Source organism: Lygodium microphyllum, chromosome 22 (genome assembly GCF_053477565.2).
Source record: "Lygodium microphyllum isolate KBCC chromosome 22, Lygodium_microphyllum_v1.1.10, whole genome shotgun sequence".
NCBI lineage: Eukaryota > Viridiplantae > Streptophyta > Polypodiopsida > Schizaeales > Lygodiaceae > Lygodium > Lygodium microphyllum.
In genome coordinates this window covers 79,098,512-79,116,716 of record NC_141156.1, presented here as the reverse complement: position 1 = coordinate 79,116,716, position 18,205 = coordinate 79,098,512, and the positions used below count along the sequence as shown (strand labels likewise).

The 18,205-nt window shown below is 39.3% G+C and overlaps 1 pseudogene; it reads right to left on the bottom strand.

The window, feature by feature from the left end:
• Positions 1-8,745: 8,745 nt before the first annotated feature.
• On the bottom strand, positions 8,746-11,903 carry LOC148017325 (U-box domain-containing protein 1-like; annotated as a pseudogene).
• Positions 11,904-18,205: the final 6,302 nt, after the last annotated feature.

Genomic DNA, 18,205 nt, shown 5'->3' with positions numbered 1-18,205 from the left:
AATATTGCTGCTTTATGCCATGCTCCTGCAGGAACCTTGCAAACTCATTTGAGAGGTACTCTCCCCCTCCATCTGACCTTAGGCATTTTATTTGCAAACCTGTTTCTTTTTCAACCATAGCTTTAAGGGTTTTGAAATGCCCAAAAACTTCACTTTTCTTTTTCATAAAATACACCCAAACTTTTCTGCTATAGTCATCAATAAAAGTGACAAAATAATGACAACCTCCAAGAGATGCAGCTTTTGTAGTCCACACATTAGAGTGGATTAATTCCAATGGCTTCTCACTCTCTTGAACATGTCTAGGAAATGGTTTCCTTGCCTGTTTTCCAAACTGACAGGCTTCACATACCTTATGCATTTCTGCAACCTTGAATTTTGGCAATCCTGCAACAATATTTTGGGCTTGCATTGATTTAAGTCGCTGTACATTAACATGACCAATGCGTTTATGCCAGATATCAATATCTGCAACTACACCGGTCCCATGTGCAAACATTGCTGCACTCAATTCAGACATGTCTGCATCCAACGTAAACATTCTGCCCTTCTTCTTTCCTTTTGCTATCAAGCGACCTTTATTTTTCATATCCTCAACAAAGCATCCATGAGGATTAAATCTGACCTGCAAGCCCTGCTCAACCATTTGACCGACAGAAACCAGATTCTTGGTGATATTCGGGACATGAAATACATCGGACAAGTATTTCTTTTTCCCATCCTGCATAGACAAGGGAATTTTTCCAATCTGCACAATAGGATGTGCAGTATCATCACCAGTCTCCACAAATCCTGGTTTTTCCATTTTCCTTGCATCCTCCATCCATTCTGCATGACCTGTCATGTGGTTTGATGCACCTGAGTCAACATACCATACATCATTGCTTTCTTCTGCACTTGTCACAGAATTGTTCATGTGATGCACCATGAACAAATGCTCATTTCTGTCATCACCCTGTCTGCTAGAAGATGCATAATTCCCTTGTTGCAGTTTTCCATTCATGATGTCATTCTGCTTTTTATAGCAGTCTTTAGCCATATGACCCATTTTACCACAGTAGTAGCATTCAACATTACTGTTTGCATTTTGACCTCTTTGCCATCCACCACGACCTCTTTGGCTCCCCCTGCCTCTAGAGTTACCACGTCCTCCTCCATAGGACTGGTTTTCTTGAGTTTGCTGCATATTCTGATTTCTGCCACGGCCTCCAAATCGGCCTCCTCTACCTCTGCCTCTACCTCTTCCAGCATTTGAGTAGAAGACAGCTTCTTTTGAAGTTCCTCCTGAAGAAGATGCACCACCATTTCTCTGCTCCTCAGAAATTAGAAGAGCAATCAACTCCTCAAAGTCAGGAAATCTTTCACGAACGGAAATGGATGTTCGAAACTGTGCATAATCCTTTCCTAGACCATTCAAGGTCACGGAAACTAAATCATCATCTTCCACTGGCGACCCAATGGAAGCAAGTGCATCTGCAATCTTCTTCACCTTCATGTGGTAGTCATTGATGCTCATATTTTCTCTTTGCACATTATGCAACTCTTGCTTGAGCTGCATTTTCCTGGCTTGTGTATTTGTGCTATACATTTTTGACAGAGTATCCCATGCCTCCTTTGGTGTACTTGCATCCTGAATATGCACAATCATAGAGTCTGAAATGCTGATAGACAGCCAGTACATAACTTTCCTGGCTCTCTCATGCCATGTTTTAAATGCCTGCATTTGCTATTGATTGGGAACATCAGGAAGAACTGGTTCATCTTCATTTCCTGCAACAAATTCTCAATATCCTTTTCCCATAAGAAAATTCGTCATTCTAAACTTCCATGCTTGGAAGTTGTTCTTGTCAAGCTTTTCAGTGACAATCTGTGAAAGAGAATCAGATGCCATTACAGAACACTGCAAAAAATTCAGTCACTGCAAAGAACACAGCTTCACCCTCACAAGGGAAAATCTACAAAACTGGCGAAAGTGGTATTTTACCACACAGTCACTTCCTAGTGACGATTTTGCATCAACAGGCAACAGGGATGATTCTGTAACTCCCAATGTCTCTGCGCACAAGCATACGATGCAATTTCTACAGTAACTTTTCACCGACCTGTAGAACAATGGCTGCACAGCATGAAACTGGGCCTTTTCCTGAGTGCGTGCAGAAAACTTCCGCCTCCAAAACAGGCCCCGAAATGGCCTCAAATCAAAAAAACAAGGTCGCGAAGGGCGTCTCAACCTAAGACAATGCACTCCTGCACTTTCCGGCTGTGCTACCTGCAAAGATCTGCTCCCGAAACAGAAAATGAAAGCAACACTGCTCCTCTTACCAGAACACCGCGAGCTTGGCTTGCTTTCTTGAGCTCCTTACCACGAACAAGGCTCTGATACCATGTCAAGATTGTGGGAGAGAAGGAAGGAGTCTCGCTTGAAGCTTTCTTGCTTGCACAATGGGGGAAGACACACAAGGGTGGAGGCTGAAAAACAGTTTTCCTCTTTTTAGTTGTGTAAGCCAAAAGAACTCTAGTACAAAGAAATAGAAGAACCCTAGATATGGGTCTCAAACCAAACTCAACTAACTAAGGTGGCATACTAACTGAGCCACGAACTAGAGTAGATAAGGATAGCTATCATGTAGCTATTATTCAGGGGCGGTGTACCAACCGCATCTGCAACTGACAAGTCGGTAACATAAATATACAACGGTCACCCTGGCGTATCACGAGTGGAGCTCGATATCTCAACATCCTTGTTGCCATGCATTCGACAAAGCAATGCTAAGTATTCTCTATGCAACATGCACATGTATTTTAAGGGAAGGTCCCCGTTGAGGATGAGTTTGCTAGATTTTATTGGCTCACCTATGGATCAAAGTGGTGCTCACATTGTTTTGCTTGCTATTAGACTTCTTTTGGGTCTTGCTTTCATCTAAAGCAAAAAGAGATTGGGTTTTGGGTTCACTTGTTTGGCTTAAAGTGAGCCTTAATTACATGCTTCCATGGCATCATGATTTTATTCCTGAGGAGGTCTTGCAAATTGAATGCCCAATATGGGCTAGTTTTCATGGACTTCCTACTTTGCTAGATGGAGAAGTAATGTGCTAGTAGAAGTGCTAGGTAGAGCGCTCTATGTTCTTACAATACTATCAACTAGTGGAGCAAGTGACCTCTTGTACTTTGGGATAAGAGGAGGAAGATCCTTGACATGCTCCAGATTTTTTATCCTAATGGGATTGAGTTGTTGGTCGATGTCAAATTCTCCCTCTTATTGGATACATGCTTCAAATGCAAAGAAGATGGGTGCTTTGCAAAGGAATGCCCAAAAAGGAATTGAGATAAGAAGAAGCAAATGAAAAAATAGTGGAGATAAGGAAGAACTTCAAAAGAAGCAAAAAGGAAAAAACATAGGTTGAGAAGGGTAAATTCAAGGAAACAAACAAGCCTCAAAAGGAGGAACCTAAGGAGAAACCTAATTATCAGTCATGATCCTAGAGATGCTGAAGTTAAAGCGGGATGGAAACAAATAATTTCAACCACCAAATTCTTTGAAGTCTATTTCCCTTTAAAAGCTTCTTGCAAATGTTTTGTTGACAAGACTATTTTGCTATTTTGGATTATGGAGGTTCGAACAAAGATATAATGTTAATTAGTTGGCTCACTATGATCTCTTAGAATGTGAGGTGCCTAGGAAGTCCATCCAAGAAGGATGTGTTTAGTAGGAGAAAGAAATGGAAGCCCCTCTCTTTCAACATCTCCTTTCTAGAAAGGGAAGGATTCAACTTATATAGCTGAAGGATGCTTGGAAACAAACCAACAATCCAATGTCTAATCCAACGTAGAACTAGATGAGATCCATTGCTATCATAATTGAGATTACCAATATGTATGGCAAAGATCAAGATTGACTTCAAAGAGGGTTGCTTGTTAGTAGTTAGCAATGCAGTGAGTATATTATTGTGACTCTTTCTAAGTGTTCTAGTAATGGGATGTTTTATCAAATTCTCAAAGAAGTGGAGCATTACATGGAGGATTTGCAAAAATATAAAGGTGAAGTTGCCAAAATTTAGTCTAAGGGAAATGGTATCTTATGGGACTGGTTCTTTGACCAATTAATTTTATGAATTGATGAAGCAAAAGAAGCAACAAGAGTTCATCATTATGGTAGATGATGGAGGAGGAATCGTGGAATTTATGTAGGGATGTTTCATCCTCTTTGGAATGTATTTATAAATGGTCTATGCTTAGGTCCATTTCAGGTAAAGATGTCGATGCCAAAGGATGTCCCATTGTCCCATTACTCTTTGCTACCATAATCACCAACCCTTTTCTTAGGAATTTGGATTTGAAGGTGCAACATGGAGTAAGAAAGGGGCTTCCTATACCATTAAGAAGACACTTGGTCTCCCAGTTCTTTGCCAACAATAACTTACCAATATTGTGCAAGTAGAGAGGCAACTAATAGATGTATTTGATGAAAGTGTATGAAAGTTTTCTAGAGCTATTTGGGGTTGTGACTAATGTGAGAAAAAGCAAGCTTATTTACCCAAGATTGAATGAGTTAGCAAAGTTGCTAAGGGATCTAGGCTACCAAGTAGCAAAATTGGAGCTGTAGTTGCTTGATTCTAAAGAATTTGGGTGTTTTCAAGATTTTTAGCATCAGACCTTAATTACTGAGCATATGATGGAGGAATTTATTTGATTATCTTGTACATTATGTATGTTGTGAGTCAAGTAACATGCAACAGTGACCAAAAATACATGCATAGGAAAGGCCTAATTTTGGCATCATGAATCCAGTGAGATTAATGAAGGTTGAAGATCCATAGCCTAGATTATTATATTAGACACTAGAAGTGAAGTAGAACTCTTGTTTCACCATGGAATATGCCTCCTGGCATCAATGATCCTAATGGGATTGAGTTGCTGGTCAATGTAGAATTCTCTCTCTTCTTGGTTACATGCTTTATATGCAAAGAACATGGGTGCTTTGCAAAGGTTTGAATTTAAGACGCACCCAAGGAGAAAAGAGTGAAGATAAGGAAGAACTTCATGCAACATAGTCACAAAATAAGTAAAAAGAAAAAAGCTCATAGATTGAGAAGGGTAAATCAAAGAAAACAAACAATCCTCAAAAGGAGGAACCCAAATCCTAGAGATGTCAAAGTTAAAGCAAGATGGAAACAAAGAAATTCAACCACCAAAGTCTTCGGCATCTAATGGAGGTGAGAAAGAAAAGCTTTCCCTTTAAAAGCTTGCTTGCAAATGTTTCGTTGACAATACTATTTTTCTATTCACGATTATGGAGGCTCAAACAAAGATACAATGTTAATTAGTTGCCTCTCTATGTTCTCGCGGAATGTGAGGTTCCTAGGAAGTCCGTCTAAGAAGGACTGTTTTAGGTGGAGAAAGAAATGGAAGCCAGTCTCTATTTAGGTTCAGCACCTCCTCTCTAGAAAGGGAAGGATTCAACCCATAATTGAAGGATGCTTGGAATAATATGATAAGGTCTTAAGTTCTTATCTACACAGTAAAAAAACATGGTAAATTGCAAAGCACTCGATAGATAAAAAACTCCATAACTTGGAAGTTAGCTTAATACTCTTTTAGTGATAGTCATTAAGTTGAATGTTTTTGCATCTACTTTGTAAAGTTGTTTTTATGGGCTAACTTGGAAGTTACCTAAGTGCCCCTTTAGTCCTCTCCATTGGAGTAAGGGGGCCCGAGTTTGTGACTTGTATTGGTTCCCCCAGAGCCTCTAACTCTTGCATAAGAATTGAGTGAATTACTTTCACACAACTTTTCAAATCATAAGTGAGGTTGGAAAAACTTAAAGCTTGAAATGAATAATAGGGAAATATTAAAAGATGGAGTGCCATCAATGTTATGCAAAAAATTAAAAGACATATGTTTGGGATAATAATTAGGAATATTAATTGAGTCCTTGAATATTGATGAGTTAACTACACTTTTATAAGAACATACCAACAATGGATCTCGTTAGGTTACTTGTTGAGATTTAAAGGTGCCAATGTCAACAACTTGTGCTTAGGCATGCCCTTTATCAAGAGAGAATGCATGTGTTTAGGTTACTTGTTGAGATTTAAAGGTTCCAATGTCAACAACTTGTGCTTAGGCATGCCCTTTATCAAGAGAGCATGCATGTGTTTGGGTTGGGGGGACTATATATGCTAGTAAGTTTATAACACTCCTTTATGATTGTTCATATCTATCATAGGCCAAGTAACATGCATGTGTTTGGGTTGGGGACTTAATTACTGAGCATATGATGGAGGAATTCATTTGATTATCTTGTACATTATGTATGCTGTGAACCAAGTGACATGCAACAGTGACCAAAAATACATGCACAGGAAAGGCCTAATTTTGGCATCATGAATCCAATGAGATTAATGAAGATTGAAGATCCATAGCCTAGATTATCGTATAAGACACTAGAAGTGAAGTAGGACTCTTGTTTCTCGCATTGTAACTAGGGCAATGGCCAACAATTAGAGAGGGATGGTCAATGACAGCTTGAGTTGATCCAGACCACCTATAGGTGGATACACATGAATTTGTGTGTTATCTTAAAGATAACAACTAAAAAATTTTAATGACGCCCTTTATGTAGTGATTAATGCTTGCAAATCTAAAGCCTAACATGCAATTATCTATATCTTTTTCTATCAAAATAGCTTGAAGAAATTCTAGTAAATGACTAAAGCATGTGTACAATTCCAGATCACTAGGAGGAGACTTAGCCTCATTGCATAAATTCATGTAATGCATTGTTAACCACATTGTCCTCTGAACATAGTCCCCTGGCATAGTCCTTTGAGCTTGGTTCATGCAAGCTATCTAGTACACTCCTCAACCTATCCTCTTGAGAAGCTTGGTACAAGTAGGTTGTGTGGTAATCCTCTTGAGAAGCTTGGTACAAGTAAGTTGTTTTGGGTCTCAATAGGCATCCATCTTAAGTAGTAGCTATGCCCTAGACTCTCATGTCAAGAAGCATATTAGACTCAACTTGGGAGTGTATTCCTCATGCATCCCTCATGCATTTGTAACATACTTTGCTTGATGGGAAATTAGAAGCACCTTGATATTAAGACTCAAAGAAGATATATTCAAGAAATATAAGACTTGAAAAGGAAGTCAAATGGTACAAAGGATCAAAACAATAAATTCAAAATTCCTTATTCTCTATTTTCTTTATTTTAAATGCTAAGGAAAAATCATAATTAGGAGCATTGGGTAGGCCCAAAAAAAGATGATAGAGAATTCCAAAGCCATGGAGAAGAAAGGTCTGATAAGTGGTTAGAAATTTTAAACTCATACGAAGAGGAATTCAAGGGGAAGTCATAGCTAGAGGTAAAAAGGTGATTCAAGCTAAGCACAAGAAACATTTGGAATTCAGGAAGAATGATGTGTTCCTCAAGCAACAGTAGATGGAGTGGAGATCCATCTTCCCTAGGGAACATTGGAAGATATGGCAGAAATGCACTAGAAAAGTGTGGTCTAGTACCCCATAAACAAATTGAACACCCCTCTATGTAAGGTATATATGCAGGAGCTAAACATGAAGGAGAGGCTCAATAACTTTATAAAAATCTATGCATGGTGTGTCATTTGCCATCAATCTTGGGAGTCAATTCTCCATATTCTCTGGCATTGCCTTGCAAGCAGGCTTTGTCTAAAAGAACGTGATAGGGTGGATTACAATTCTAGGCCTTAATGTGGAGGTTATGATGAAGATGGCATTTTTTGGGGACAAAGGTGTATTGGGTGAAGACACATTAAACCTATGGAATGTCATCAGGGCATTAACATTAGCACCATTTGGGCCAATAAGAAATGCTCAAATATGATCTACTATCTAGATAGACTGTAAGAGAAGTGCTTACAACATGTAGAAAGATGAGGAGGAGAGAGCATGTCTTCAAAGTGGGTGTGCAAGCTCCTTAGAAAGAAAAAATTTTGAAGCCTTTGGGAGGGCTTTTTGAAGCCCAATAGCATATTTTTCCATGAACCTCAAAATACTTTGTGATCGAACCTTCACATTAAAAGAAGGAAAGAGAGAATAGATTTCTCTTTTGATTTTTGCAATAGCGTGGGTACTCATTCAGACTATGCATAATCGAGGGCTAACAATGGGGCAGGGGCTCTGCTACTACATGCGACAATGCACATGAAGTAGATGAAGACCATTATTGCATCCATCGACCTTGTGATAGGTCCAACGTTGACTGTCGTTTGAATACTGTGGGGCAATTTCTTGGCATGATGAGGGCTCATCATGGCAAACAAACGAGAAGATTGAGAGCTAGAAGATATACAGTCCACTGGATGCTTATCTTGCTTAATTCAGCACATCGAATGCCTTGTCTCTTATTAGCCATTGGACCTTATTAGCCAGAAGATATACATGTATATTTTGAGCATGTATGATGGCTTCTGATAGTATTTATATTTTGTAACTTTTAAGATTGAATGCTTCAATACAGAGAAGGGATCACACACTTTTAAGATGAATCACTTCAATTATATGGTAATTTAATGGTAATTCACATGGTTTTACTAGCTTCAGTGGGCATAGGGCTTCCAACTGTTGAATCATTTAACAAGCACAACACCAATGTTGAAGTAGCCTTTGAAGATCTCAAAGAATATTTATTCCGCAGCAAGTTGGACCACTGAGACCTTGCAATTGACACTAAATGAAAAAGTAGTGAAATCAAGAAAGCATGTGCCTATTTAATGCAGGAGAAAGCCCATGTGACAGTAGCGATGTCTCAAAATGGTAAGATATGAGGTTAGGATCCATGATGTTGGCTTAGAGGAATCAATTAAGAGACTGACAAGCACTGGAATAGCTCCAACAACCACTACCTTAGGCTTGTTCCCTGCAAATATCGATACATTGAATAAGGCTCTTGCTGCATCCTTCTTTCCTCTTGGACTCCCTTGCCTTAGTAGATCAACCAAAGATGAGATAGCATGTGGGTGGTTCCCTATTGCAACCTTGTATTCATTCACCAGAGAAAGGCTGAAAAGTGTAGCAGCTGCATTCTCTTTGGACTCCATGTGTTGGCCGGCTTGTAGGACACTCAGGATCGCATCCATAGCACCTGCATCCATAATCAAGGCCTTGTTTTGATCATAGATGAATACATTGAGCAATGCAGTCATCACATTCTCTTGGGTTTGGGGGTCTTTGGAGGACAGAAGAGAAATAAGAAAGGATATAGCACCCACCTCTGCTATACATATCCTGTTGTGCTCACTACTCTTTGTCAGCAACCTTATTTCATAGGCTACCTGCCTTTGTATTTCAGGTGATCATGTGGCTAATTTTCTCACAAGAAAAGAAGCACTTGTCTTGGCATCTTCTAGAGCTGAATGAGTCATTGTTACATTTCTACGATCTATTGCTTGGTAGTTCAAATTTATTTTGTCACCACATTCATTGCCAAGAGAGAGACTCTTTTGTGCACACCATTGGCTAATCAAAATTCTTAATGCATAATTAGGAATCAAGCTGACATGAAGGATTTTTTTCCCACTTTTGGGGCATGTTGAGTGGCCTTATTCGATCCACCTTCTTATTGAGCATCGGTCATATGTATTGCCAGTTGCCACCACCATAGGATCAGTCTTCAGTTCAAGAGAGATTGGGCACCTAAATTCATCAGGTAGAATTAAATCCCTTGAATTCAAGTCATCATCACTAATGTTAGCTACACAAGCTTGATTGGTAATTTTATCTAGGTGTGGATTAAAGGCAGTTAAGTAGCAGTTTTTAGGGCTGCCTTGTCCATAGATGACACATATGGCATACCACAAGAATGTGATCAACTTGCTGATGGTTGATAAAGTAGCAAGTTTGCCTGTGTATGCTTGGTTATGTATCTCTTATTCCAATAACCTGATCTCTTTATGTCAAGATGTGGTGTGATATAACTCCATAGCCTCTAGAATCCATTGCATTTTACCTGCATTGCAATCAGATTTCCTTTCCATGTCATGAATTGCAGACAACAGCGCCGAAAAAACTCTCTCGTCAGCTCTCTCCTTGATAATTTTCGTTCTCTTCAACTGTACATGAACCAATTCTATTTGCTCACGGAGCTCTTCGGGTATGTCCATGAGCTATAAGGAAAAGACATTCAAGGCATGATCCATAGCTTCAACAATTCTCTTGAACTGATGAACAATGGCTTCGCTGTAGACTATCTGCCACATGCTACTGCGCTCCAAGCAATCTTTGAGTAAGAGTTTAGTTCTTCTAATGGTGAAGCTTAGCTGTTTAAGGCATATCAAAGCTGATGGAGGTAGAGGAGCCTAGGAAATGCTTAATGCTCATCATGACAACCGTTGTTGCTGTGTAGGTCAAGGCCCTTCCAAAGCTTCAGGATGGGTACAATATAGTTTGCCTCTCCCATGTAGGTTAGCAGAATCATACAATGCTTCCCTTGCTATACTTCATGTTATTTCCATTTGGGTATGTGGCTTTTAAGCATAGGTCAGATCAATAAATTGTACATGTCTTATCACTATTAGGACGTTGCTAATTGGTTGATTTTTCTACATGTAGGGAAATGTGATTGCTCGTGGGATTATTGAATGGTGTGATGGAGTGCCTCTGGTAAGGAATTCTACAGTTGGCAAATGAAACTTGATTATGCTCAAGCTAGAAAGAAGACATCTCTGAAAGAGTTGACTAGATTTTTTTACCATTGTAGTTCAAGGTACAATGCTGCACTTGTTGCACATTAGCAAGAAATGGATCCCTTTTAAAGACTTTAAATTAGGCTTATTGGCCACTTGTTGCTTAAAGTCTTTACAAATAGCATCTCAATAATATTAGATACTCTTTAAATCATGAGAGGTAGTGTAACTCTGCCAAGACCACAGCAAAGACATATTGTTTTTTGTATTTTAGATGACTCATGGAGTTAGATATAGAAATAATGAAAAGCTTGAAGGAGATTGCATTGTCAGGGAGGCATCCTAAAATGAAGAAAATTGATCTTGTGGGAAAGAGTTCTTTGTGTGAGTGTGCAGTATGGAAGCAATGAAAGGAACACAGAGAGAAGAACTCATAGAAGATTATGAGGGAAACAAAACACAAATCTAGCTTCAATGAACATGAAATAATACTGATGCAATAGCATCTGCGCATTGTAAAGCCATGCTATGAGACTGATGATGAAGTACTAAAACAACAAAACACAAATCATGAAGTGATGTAATTTGTAGATGAAGCAGGGCAGATCTGAAATGCAGCAATTGAGATGCTACATGGTGGTCCGCAATAAGTGGTCAACAGGCCTGGAGTGGAAATGCAGTAGCTCGACAGGTCATGTTGGTTGTAGCTGACTTCAAAGATCTCAAACAGTAATAGTTGAGGTGAGGATGATGAATTAGGAGAAAAACTAGTAGATAGAACCACATGTAGACTGTCATTAGCAGGTGGAGGGCAATGAATAGGCTGCAGGAGCCCCTAGAGCACGTTGTGATGGTTGGCTGAGAGAGGAGCATCTTTGGCTACCAGCCCAGGGTGGGGGCCAGGAGCCCCTTACCCTCGATGGAAACTAGTGGCAACTAGCTAGATATGCGGTGGCTCCCAAGCAGAAGCTCATGTTATTGAACACCATTAGGGAAAACCAAGGGAAAACAGTCCCCTTTTCCACATGGGAAAATTATGTCAAAAAAACTTCTTGTGGTTGACTATATTCCATCTTGACATTTGATTTGTGGGCTGCAAGAATAGAGAGATCATGAAGAATTTGGTCACTTCATGTGATAATCTTGGCAAATTTGGTCAAGATATCCTGAACAGCAGCAACCTCCTTGAGATGAAGGCCAACATGACTGCAAAGGATTCTAATCCATCTGATCAACCTGGCCATATCTTGAATCAAGTGAATCAAGCTGATATTTCAAGGTCAGGTGGTATGATTAGCATATCCTTAAATTGGCCATGGACATCCATGCTACTTAGCGGATCAAGCCCAGGAATCACTGGTCAAGAGCATGTGCTGTAGCTCAACAACATGGGTGGATCAAGAGGCATGATTGGTGATGATGATCTGCATAATTTGCAGGATAACTTCAATTTGGTATCTTCTGTTGCTAGACATGTTCAAGTTGATAACTCAACAAATTTGAAGGCTCCGAGGTAAGTGGAATGGAGGTTTCTTGTTCTTTTAGTAAAAAGTTTTTTGGGTTATGGGTTGAGGGTTGTTATACAAAACATTAAAAAAAGATATGATAGGGAAAGGAGGAAGCTTATCCTACTTTTGACTCATCTTTTTATTGGACTGCAAGGTCTAGAACTTGAACTTCTCTCATGGATGGGAACAATAATCAATAAGAGCATATGCATGTTGCATATACAGCTACTAAAATCCAAGCACCTCTTTGCATCATTTGATATGCAAGATTAGTCGAACTATGTTGATATAGAATAGATTTCAGATAGAGCTGCTTCTCTAATTGTCAATTCTAAAAGTTCTTTCCCTTCTCATCAGAAGCACATTAGATTTGAGGTGGAGTATTTGACCAACGAATGAAATCAAATTGATTAGAATAAGGTATGCCTTCCTTCAAACTATTGACTAAGTACTTTTTTCGTTTTAGAATCACTATATGGCACAGCAAGCCATGGCATGTCATTGAAGTAGTTGTCTATTCTTTGTCTTCATCAGATGAGATAAACACAACCTCAAATTATGTGATAGCATCATTGATGCACAGAACAATGGTGCTATCATGCCCAAGAATAAGACCATTTGGTGGAGACTAGATCATACTCTTCTATTGACTATCAGCATGAAGGGTGAAAACCAAAGATGACCTATAATGACTTCAACACATGCATTAAACATATCTAGGTAGGCTTTTGATAGTATGAGTTCAAGGTACAATGCTACATCAAGCAACATCAAGCACCATGGCATGGCTTTCATTAGAGGCATCATCAGTAATGTTTAAGCACACGTACTAATTATTGGTCAATTTTGGTTTCTAGCTTGCAAGATGTCTATGGGATGCTACCTTAAGATGATCAAATATGAAATGCCAAAGGATCATGACACAAAGGAAGTAACCACAAATGCTCAGGTGAGAGTTTTAAGAAATTTTCTTGTCCTTTTCTTCAACATGGTTTTTTTAGTAGTGGATCAAATTTAAAGAGATGCAAAATTGAGTTGATTCTAACAAGGGCAAGTTTTATAATCAAATGTCTACATGCATCAAAAGTGGTGGTTTTTGTTGGTCTATTTGAAAGAGATAAAGAAAGAGGTCATTGGCTCCATTTATGAAGGCAAATCACAACTACTTGAAGGAAGAGAGAAGACATTTAGCTTGCAATTGCAAATGAAGACAATTCATAACTAGGTTGGGATCGCCAGGTACTTTCCTGCTTAGGGGTGGTCTAATGAATTTTTCTAGTGAGTATATCTGCTCCAATCATGCATTGAATTGTGTTTGAAAATTTAGAGCATATCTTTCCTCTCTCAATACTAGGTGGTAAACCTCAAATAGTTTATGAAGTGGTTTGAGAAATCTTTTATGTTGTGTAGAATATGGTTTGTTGGCTACATGTTGGTAGGGTCTTTTCCCACTATTTTGGAGCTTGTGGAAGCATATGAGCTTGAGAAGAGCTTGTGGGTTGCAAGAAGCTTCAAGGAGATGCTTGACATCAATAGAGATTAGGCAGTTGTTCCTTCATACCTGGTTTGCCTAGCTCCTTGGCTTCGCTTTCCCAATCCCCCCAAATGGCCTTGGGAGGCCTTGTATTCATGATGTGTGATGTTAGCTTTCAGCTCCAGTTATGTTGTTGAGCCATTGGTAGTTCTTTAATGGTTCTTAATAATAAAATTAGCCACACTTTATTTTTCCAGAAAAGGCTAAAGTGATGGGTAGGAAAGTCTTAGACAAAGCTCGGGAAGGGTCACTCATGAATATATGTATATATAACGTAAGTTCAAAACAAGGGGTTTTTAAAACACCAATTTTATACATTTTTTACATACAGAATGGTGTCCTATAAAGGGGTTACTTACAGATTGAATAGAAAAGGGTTGTGTTTTATTCAAGAAAAATTCACAGATTAGGATATTTATAAATAGGTCATGAACGCACGTTATATAGAGAATATATATATAGTGAACCCCCCAAGTGTATCATGTACAAAAAGCTATACACTAGAAAGGAGAGGGGTGGGTTAGGCCGAGGATAAGTAAGGATGGGCACATCAAGCTGGGAGGGACTACCTTATGATTTTGTAAAACAGTATTGATAGGTTTTTCTATGATTTTGTAGTATTAGGTGGTGTTAAGGTGTAACCAACTAAAAGCTTTGTATGTATGAGTGTATAAACAATGAATTTGGTTTCTTTATAATGCTATTAGTATACTAACTCCAAAATTTGAAGTCATCATGTGAAGGATCGCAAGCTGCAACTTTACATGGTGCTAATTTTAACTCTTCAAATAGGTTATGGCAGAGGGAGCAACAACACATCATTTGAAATTATTGATCCCTACATTGCTTAGGTACCAATTTTCACCAACAAAAATCTTAATTTTGATGCACAATCACTATCAAAACTTTGTTTAGGACAGCAATTAACAACACAGTGCATGCCTTTCTCCTTTGAAGCACCCCCTATGGATTGGTACTTGAGTTCTGTTGAGACCATCTATGGATTGGTACTTTAGTTCACCTTGGGTATTCAATTGCTAAGACCAATCTAACTTCTTGTGGAATATGGCTTGCTTGTAGGACATTTTTCATTGGCATCATCATTTCTAATAAGAGTATCAATGAGTATCAATGTTTAGCTAGAATTTGAGCAAATCAAGGCTTATTTCTTGTGAATATTTGTCTAATATTTTAGATGAAGCATATGTGCACTTGAAACCTCACTACTGAGAGGCTTGTTCTATCTAGCAGCTTTTGCCTATGGAGTTAGAGTGGTCATGGCAGCATCTCTTCTAGACACGGGCAGTGCCAACAAGGTGCTTGGAGGAAGGGAAGCATATCAAACCTTGGACTACCACCACAAGGTATGTATCCTTATGAAGGAAATCCATAGAAGATACATCTATTGCTACTTTGGTGCTCTTACATTAGATGTACCTCTTGCTACTTTGGTTGTAGCAAGCCCAATAAAAGGTTAGATTGGTTGAATTTGAGCTTGATGGATCTGTATGTTTCATCCACCTATCTAAACAACTTGCTAAAACTTTGAAAATGAAGAATGTAACTTGAGGGTTTTGATATTCTATTTGCATGTAGTGGTAAGCTAAATAAATTTGACTTCGTATGATACTTCAATATATTGGATTCCTATCTTGTGGGCAAACTCAACACTAGCATATGTGTTTGGTCAATCTTATTGTTTGAGAGTTTAGATAGCTTTGCATATTCCCACAAGAGTATGCATTGATTTGGATGGGCATTACATTTATCCCCATTAGAAGTATGATACAATATGGTTCCATGAGAAAATAATTTAAATATCATTTCATTATTTGTCTTGTTGTGGATAGGACTACAAGGTTTGAAGCATACAACCAGTAGAGTAGATCTATGTTGTGGAGCTATGGGAGATTGCAGTGATTTTAGGATCAAGGGAAGGAAGTTTACTAAAAATGGTAGGTCTTCTCTTGTTGCTTTGAGCTTTTTTTGCTATGTACATGTTTGAGCCTTTTGATATCCTTGGTAATTGTAAACACACAATGCATCTAGGGACAACATTGTGGGTGAAGCAACAAGGATCTGGATTTCAAAAAAAAGGAAGGGAGGCTCAAGAAGAGCTAACAAGACTTAATTTTTTTAATGGTGGAGTAGATCGGAAGAGGATGACAACTCTAGACCTACCTTAGGTGCTCTAGAACATGGTGAAGCAGAGAGAATGTAGTGTTCAAGACAACTTTTTTAGTGGATTCAATCACAATTCTATTGCTAACAATACAACATTGTGAACAAATTGTGATTAGTTTTCTTAACATGATATATTAGTGTGATAATGGCTTGTATTAATGGTTGCGACTAGTTTTCTTGTATAGGAAAATTTTACTATATCTATGGTTTCAACTAGTTTTCTTATCTAGGAATTTTTTACTAGATCATCAACTAGGAATTTTAAAAATTTTCTATATAGAAATATTTTACTAAATCACTAACTTGTAAAGTGTTCCACTTTTACTAGTTGAGACTTTTTCTAGATACTTTGATAAGTATCTAGAAAATCTCTCTTTTTTTACTATATGGAAAAGTGTTTAAAGTTCCTTGTGTCTTGGATCTTATTGCCAACAATAATAGAATGTGATCACCAATTTTCCAAACACCCTATATCATCTCAGTACTATTGGCATCATTTTCCAACAAGAGATGGTCACCTTCTTCAAAGATGTTGCATACTACTTCAATGTTAAGAATTGAATTATGGTTATCTCGGCTATCTAACCTTTGCATAAGTAGGGAACCAAAGGGATGTAACCATAGGTCTTGACATTTGCTGTAGCTTATAGGCAGGTTGCCTGTTTACCGCAGCACAGAGGAGCGGGAAATGGAAAAAGAGAAAAGAAGGAAAAGGTGCCTTAAATGGCAACTAGACCCGAAAAAAGATTAAATGCACGGGCACGATCCTCAAGAAGTCTTGGAGTCGCCCAAGGAGAGTAAAAGAATAAAAAGTGCATCATTAAGTGCGAAAACACTTCCAAAACCTTGTAAAAGAGCACTAGGATCACTCTTGTGCAAATTGTATGCATTAGTTGGGGATAGGATAGACTAGAACGGTGGGAAATGAGGAAATGGGCCTAGGCTAATGGCTGGCCATGTAAAAAAGGGGGATGACCACCCATGGAAATTAGGGCATGTATATAAAGTTGAAAAGTGAATGGGAAGCTCATTCTGGGGTGTGGCAAAAGCTTCTTCTTCTTCTTCTCTTGTTTCTTGCCTTCTTGCTTGTGCTTGAGAGAGGGATTGAGAGAGTGTGAGGGAGTGAGGGAGTGATTGTGTGAGAGTGAGGGATCTTGGAGAAGAAGCTCTCCATCTTTTCTCTTCATCTTCTCCTCCTCTCTTCTCTTCTCTTGTCTCGCACGTGGCTATGGAGGATGAAGCTCATGGGAGAGGGATTGAGGTTGCTTGAGCTTGCCTCAAGGATCTTGGAGCTACTGGTGTGCAAGAAAGAGGAGGGTACTCGATCGAGCATCAAGGTAAGCTCACTATACTCGTAAGGTAGGCATTGTGCGTCGGCTATGTGAGAGGTAGCCATGGCCGCTCGGTTCGAAAACACTTGAGCAATAAGTGGTCCGTAGGTCTCGGGGTAGAGCTTGAAGCTCCCCTCCATTTTGGTTCCATTGCCGGGACAAACGAAATGGAGCCTTAAGCGCCGCGCGCATCAGATCGAGCATAGAAGTAGGGTTTGCAGCCTGAACCAGTGCTCGAGATAACTAGGAGATTTAGGAGGGTTTAATCCGTGGAACATGTAAGTATTTGGGTTTCTTGAAAGAATTAGATTAGGACTACTGTTTTGCATTTCTATTTTTCATATTTCCTGCACTAGATTAAGGTTAGATTAGGGTAAGAAAAGAGAAAACAAAGGTTCTGGCTACTGTTGGAAACAGGAAAACAGGGGACCAGATTCAACTTTTTGGGTGAAACAGGGACAGGGAATTGGCTGTAAGGTTTTGCAGTGCTAGGAAAGGACCTTAAGAGGCTTGGGAGGCTAGGACAGACCTCATTTCTTTAGTTGGCCTTGTGAGAGAGAGAGAGAGAGAGAGAGAGAGCTTCTGATTCACAGGACGAGGAAACGCGACCCCGATTCTAGGCGCATTTGATTCGTGCTGCTTCAGGTGAGTCCGGTGTGTTCCATTAGTGCTCTAATCAGTTATGGAAAGTCTGTGGTGATTGACTGCATCAGGCATTAGGAAGGATTCAAACGCGCCGGAATCGCACCCGAGCCCGACGCCGATGCAGTCGGACCAACCCGCAGTGGTCCGATCCCCAGAATCAGACCACCTGAGTTCTGGAGTCGGACTGTCCAATTCCCAGAATCGGACCGTCCAATTGAGAGAGAGTTGGACCAAACTAGTCTGATTGCCAGAATCGGACCAACCCGATCGGATGTGCCACATGGCACTCGGACTGCCCATTAGAATCGGACCATCGTAGTCAGACCATTGGGGCTGGACTCGGA